This window comes from Engystomops pustulosus, chromosome 6 (assembly GCF_040894005.1).
Source record: "Engystomops pustulosus chromosome 6, aEngPut4.maternal, whole genome shotgun sequence".
Lineage (NCBI taxonomy): Eukaryota > Metazoa > Chordata > Amphibia > Anura > Leptodactylidae > Engystomops > Engystomops pustulosus.
The window spans coordinates 122,831,322-122,837,321 of NC_092416.1; the positions used below are offsets into that span (position 1 = coordinate 122,831,322).

General features: G+C 43.9%; 1 protein-coding gene across 1 annotated transcript in view; it reads right to left on the reverse strand.

The window, feature by feature from the left end:
- The window catches only part of LOC140064175 (actin-binding Rho-activating protein-like), a 28,279-nt gene extending 23,292 nt beyond the window's left edge, over positions 1 to 4,987 (reverse strand). The window contains exon 1 of the transcript XR_011847717.1: positions 4,844 to 4,987. The gene's annotated coding sequence lies outside the window, so the exon portion shown is untranslated. The remainder of the gene's footprint in view (positions 1 to 4,843) is intronic.
- Between the last annotated feature and the right edge of the window lie 1,013 nt (positions 4,988 to 6,000).

Here is a 6,000-nt window from a genome sequence, read left to right on the forward strand (position 1 = left end):
GGTCCGGAGGATGTTGCTGCACCTGCAGTACCCACTGCTGCCACCGGGTGTCCCCAGCCGGCCCCTACTCCCGCTGAGGATGGACAGGATTCCCTGCAGGAGCTGGATCCTGTCTTTGCTGAACCCAGCGATACTGACTAATCCCTGAAGGGCTGTAGCCCGCTTCAGGTACTGTACTTTGTACATATTGTGTATATTTTTCCACTTTCCCCAAAGAGCCAGAGACTTTCCTGAGACTCTTACCCTTATTTATCTCAGTCAAGAGATTATGTGCTATGATAGCACCCTTCCTCTGCCACAGCAGAGATGTCATCAAAGGACTCTGTCCCTCTCCAAATAGAGGAGACCCTTTGCTTCTTCATTGCACTTTTCCCCCACATCAAGGGCTGTACCCAGAAGATGGACTTTGTCATTAAAGACCTTCTGAGAGACTTTTGCCAAATACTCCAGGGAAAAGTTGCTATTGCTATTGACTACTATTTTGCACTTAATGCCTTCCTTTTTAGGTATGGACATTCTGCTTGCACTTTTTATGCCTTTCCTTTTCAGGAAAAGAGACATTTTATGCTGCTACACTGAGTAGCCTATTTCCCTATGTAACGTTGTATGTTATAAGATGTGTACCCATTGGGCTCCCAAGCCAATGCGCGTTTACCAAATATTTGCACACTGTCAATATATGCCAGTAGTATGCATTAACCCTTTCATAGGCTTTACAGGTTGTAGTGTGGCTGTGTCGGACCGTCTTTTTGTGTAAAACACTGACCGCTACCTGATCCCTCAAACTGAGGTTTGCACGTGGGGGTAGTCCGTAAACTGCGGGTCTTTAGGGGACCGGGGGTGTTACACAGATAGCACCTGGATGCCACTCATACATGGGTAAGGTTGTCAGTCAGGAGGTACTCGTGTCGCATATGCTTATGCAATGCAGATAGACACCATATAATTGCCGCCAGGGAAGAAGCGTTGATCAAACAAATATACAGGCCTTGGTGCAAGGAGTGGATTACAGGACATGACACCACACCTTTCCTACTGTACAGTTCGGTTTAATGGCGTCAGCGACCAACTGTCATACAGCTACACCTTTTTGTCTTAGTCCGACACCAACCCAGGTGCCTGTCTCCAGGACCATGGGCGGTTTGTCCCTACACCTCACATAGCCTGCACTTCCTAGAAGTGCCCTTAGCCCCCTCTGTGCCCCAAACCATCTGTAGTCGAGCCGAGGGCGGCTCTTTCAATTGCCCCCGGGGTATGCAACACCCTCGCCGATGCAATGGCGAGGTAGTGCTTGCGAATACGTCCCACCTGTAGGTAACACCACATTACACTACATGGTCCTTATAGGATCAAGGGGAAATTGCAGTGGTTAATCCTGCCTGGCAAGGCAGATGTTAATCTGAGATGTAATTATGTCAACCAATGTCTGTGTTACATCCTGTCTCTGTGCACTGAGAGGTAATTGGAGGAGCAGCCACCACCTGACCAAAGGGAGGTAATAAAACCTCTGGCCAGGAATGTTCTAGGGAAGTCTCTCCCAAGAGAGAGAAGAGAGCAGTCTCTCCCAGAAGGGAGAATAGACCGGTCCTAGTCAGGCCCTCTGGGTCTGCAGGACGCAAGCAGAGAGTAGTTAGCTGAGCAGTAGCTCAGAGACCCTAGCACACCAGACCAGTGCAGGAAGAGCCTAGCCCCTGCCTGAAGTGGAACAATAAGACTAGAGTTAGTGTAGTGAGGAAAGGGGTATCATCCTACCTTCAAGGGTGATACCTGAAGAGATCCAGGACCGAGCTGAAGCATCCTCTAGGACACAGCTGCCTCCCAGCCTGCCCTATACATCCAGGCTGGTGAACTACATCCTGTGGCTCCCTCCAAATACCTCTCCAGTACTCCACCATCTTGTTAAAGGCATATTGCTGATGTTCCTGCGGTTCCAATAAAGAACTGTAAGTTGTTTTCTTCAACTTCTGCCTCCGTCTGGTCCCTGCTACTACCCCTGCCTTCATCACCGGCACCCTGTCCATCACCCAGAGACTCACCCTCGGGACATTAAGGGGTTGCCCCAGGGAGATCCGCTATAGCAGCCGCTCCCTCATCATTTCTTGCCAACACCACCCTGCTGGAGACCTGCCAGGCTGTAGGACAGCCCTCCGGTTACCCCGTACCAAGCACCGTGACAATAGCGTGCTTAGGCCGCAACCGCCAGCCACTCCGGTACTGCGGGCCCCGGCTGTCTCCAGGCCGCACCTCAAGGGCTAGGCCCCGGTGGGGGATGTTGCAAATCCTTATTACCAAAATGAACAACAGAATATCCTTATGCTAATAACTAGTAATACATACATCCCAATCCTGGATTTCGGCCTTTGTCCTTTAAGGCGAGAGGTATGTAAATAGAAACCAATTCAGCATCTACCGGTTAGAGTTAAATACACTGATAATGCAGATAACTATTATTGTGCTGCAGTGGCCGGTTGGCGCAATGATTTCATGTCATTCTGCCTGCCAGCTTCAGAAAGGCACACAGCAGCAGGTGATGCTGCAGGGGAGCAGGAAGGGGTAAGTACCTTGCATTGCTTTTTTTTACAAAGCAGTAACAAGGAAAAGAGGAGGTGAGGGGGAACTGCTGGGGATGGGCCACAATATTAGGGTGATCAGCTGGTGGGGCCTAAAATGTGGGGTAGCTGCTGGAGTGCATAATATGAGGAGCTACCAATGGGCACAGTATGAGGGGACCACAATATAAGGGGGTGCTAAGGGCAAAATATGAGTGGAACTGGTGGGCAAAATATTTGGGAGTTCAGAATATAATGGGGTCACAGCTTAAGGGGGAAGTTTAGGTGGGAGCTGGCGTGCCTTAGAGAGTATCCCTTTTTTGACACTGCAGAAGTTGGAGGGTATGGTAATAAATTATCAGGATGTCTTTTAAAATTGCTTCCAAAATCTCCATAGGTAGATCCAACTTTACAGAAAGCTCATGTAACAGGATGATGTCCTGATATACAAAATGACTGAATACACTGCCACCTACAGGCCTGTAGAAGGAAAGCCTCCCTAACAAGAGCAACAGAGACCATTGCATGTTGTAATATAAATGCTGGGATTATCGGATGACTTCCTCAAGACAAACCCAATAAAATATATAAATATGGTTCACCTCAAAGGCAGAAGTCATAATCCACAACCTGCTTATGTTAGCATTTTTTAAATAACCTTCTAAAGGCTGCGGTGATTAAAATATACTTTTAATTAGCAACTATGGATACGTTGTATGGATAATAGTCTGGGTGAACATTAATTAATTTTATTTGGATGTTGCATCTAAAAAAAATCATTAAACATTGGTTAGGAAATGAGAAATAAAATAAAATCCCTCCCTATAGTTAAATGGTTTTATGTCCACACTAACATCCATATTCTTCCTGTCTAGACTGTAATTTATTATAATAGAGGAAAGATATATCACAGGCATTTACATTATTCAAAGGGGTGTGTAAGCTAAGTCAAATTATAGCTTCAGTAGGAATGGTTAATATAGTTTTATTATGTTATGATGTGTAGCTAAGCCCTTTAGCTTTAAGAATGGTTGCAAACCTACTGCCAGAGGGGGCACTCAGAGTCCTCTTTGTGGGCAGGTGGGTCATTGCCCCAGCACAGAGTTCACCAGAGAGGATTCTTCACTTCCTCCTGCAGTCCCAGGCGGCCCAGGACATGCTTCGCTCAACACTATTTTAAAGTGTTAAATCCTTTAAAAGGATGGAAAGGGTGAGAAAGCGTAGACAGGGAAGGATTATTATTGGAGCTCCTGCTCTGGGCCCCATGGTTCTTGCTGTTTGGGAAGCCCTGGAAGGAAGCAACAATAATAACCAAAAGGTCCTCTCCTCATTTTAATGGTATTGATGTCCTCAAGATGCTGATACCATTGGAAGTTATGGCAGAGCAAGGAGCCATAAATAACTAACTAAAGTGGTTGCAGCATTAGATTTTTATCCTTTATCCACAGTGATACTCAGCTATGGGATCTTCAGAAATTGCTGGGTGCAGAGTTATCTCTTGCACTCTCATAGACTGTGAATGGGAGGTGTGCCACCACCAATCAGATGACATGATAGGGGATTACAATAAGACTCAGTACAACCCCTTTTCAATTGATATGTTGGGCACTCAGTTTCTTAAAGGCTCACTTTAACTGTGCTATAAATGTACTTAGCTTGACAGAAGGGTTAAACAATCCACAGTGATTTCAACCGGGGCAGATGACCACAATTTTAAGACAATTTTCCATCCACTAGACTACTGGTGTCAATCACTGCAGCTAACATGCAGCCAACCCACCGTGTCTCAATAGAAAATTATACATACGGTACATAATTAATATATATATCACAAAAGAGACCTAGATTGTACTTGTACCAGTACCACTAATTACAAGAAGATGTATAAGTTATACCAGCTGAACATAGATAATTATATTCCATTAGATGCCTAGGTTATAGGCCCATATTACTAAATACAAGAAGGTTTAGACCTTATACTACCTCTACATATACAGTACAATTATACCTGGTTATTCTAGTGACAGCAGATTTAGACATATTCTGATAACATTACAGGTTACTTTCTAGGGGAAAAGAGTCTTTTACTAGTACTGTAACTATCACTACAATCTGAGGCCTGCGCTCAGTACAAGTCTAGACAGTCCTGCTGTGACTGAGACGTCCTTGTCTGTGCTGTGAGTCAGAGAGATAAAGGATACAATACTTTACCTATTCCAAACACTTTAATCACAAGACAATCTTATAGATTCACAAAACTAAACAGATTCTAGGATCTGACCTGAAGCACTCACCATATGTTCCAGTGATGGTGGTATTTTGTATTTTCCAAACTTTCTGTGGTGCTGAGGTGGAGTTGCTGAGTCAATGAGCCCTTCCCTAAAATGGAGCAATATCTTGGCAGGTTACCTGGTGAGAATTGTCATGCTAGAACTTGTATGTCGAAAATGAATAGCTAGCTGGCATTTTGAGGTTCTTGTAGGTCAATACTGAAGGACATCTGAGGAGATGATCTGTTTTGGTAACACAGATATTATTCTGTGTTACCTTCCCCACCTGAATGTACATTACACAGTGACGGTGTGGGCACCGGGCCCAATGAGAATACTCGCCCCATCCGGAATAACCGCAGAGCTAAGATATGCCGGCAGTATATAAAATTGGATTAGTATGTTACTTTTTTTTTACTAAACTTTGCAAATGGCATACAGGAAGGCTGCATTCACACTTGGTGTTTCTGTTGCGTTTCTGCAATTTTGTGAAAACACATATACTTTTATAGGCTGTGTTTTCCTTGATGCTTTTCAAATGTGTTTTAAAATGCAGCAAAAACATCATGTGTGAACACGGCCTCAGGATTTTCAGATTAAATTAACAAGGCCAAAGAATGTCAGTAGCGTACTATCACATAGTATAACAACCAAGTTCAAAAAAAGCTGGCTTGATGGGGAGACAATATCAACCCCTTCCTGCTGAGGCCCTTTTCCATTTTTGCGTTTTCATTTTTCACACCCACCTTCAAAAATCCATAACTTTTTTATTTTTACATGTAAAGAGCTGTGTGAGGGCTCGTTTTCTGCGTAACAAATTGCACTTCATAGTGCTGGTATTTAATATTCCACGCTGTGCCCTAATGTCTTCTCTATTCTTTGGGTCGGTTTTGATACATTTACAAGAATTAAAACCTCCTGTAGAAAAAAAAAATCTTCACTTCATACTTTCGGTGTACGTAGCAGTGGGGTAATTTTTTGCGACTTTTGATGACATTTTCAATGCTACAATTTTAAGGACTATACAGCCTTAAAATGCATTTGAAATTCTGAAATTTCAATATTTGATTACCATTAGCCCTAAAATGGACACATTTAAAAGGAAATTGAGGTAAATATAATCCCAAATTTTTTCCCCTGCTTCTTCCAAGTACGGGATGTGGATGTCAACTGCTGCTTTG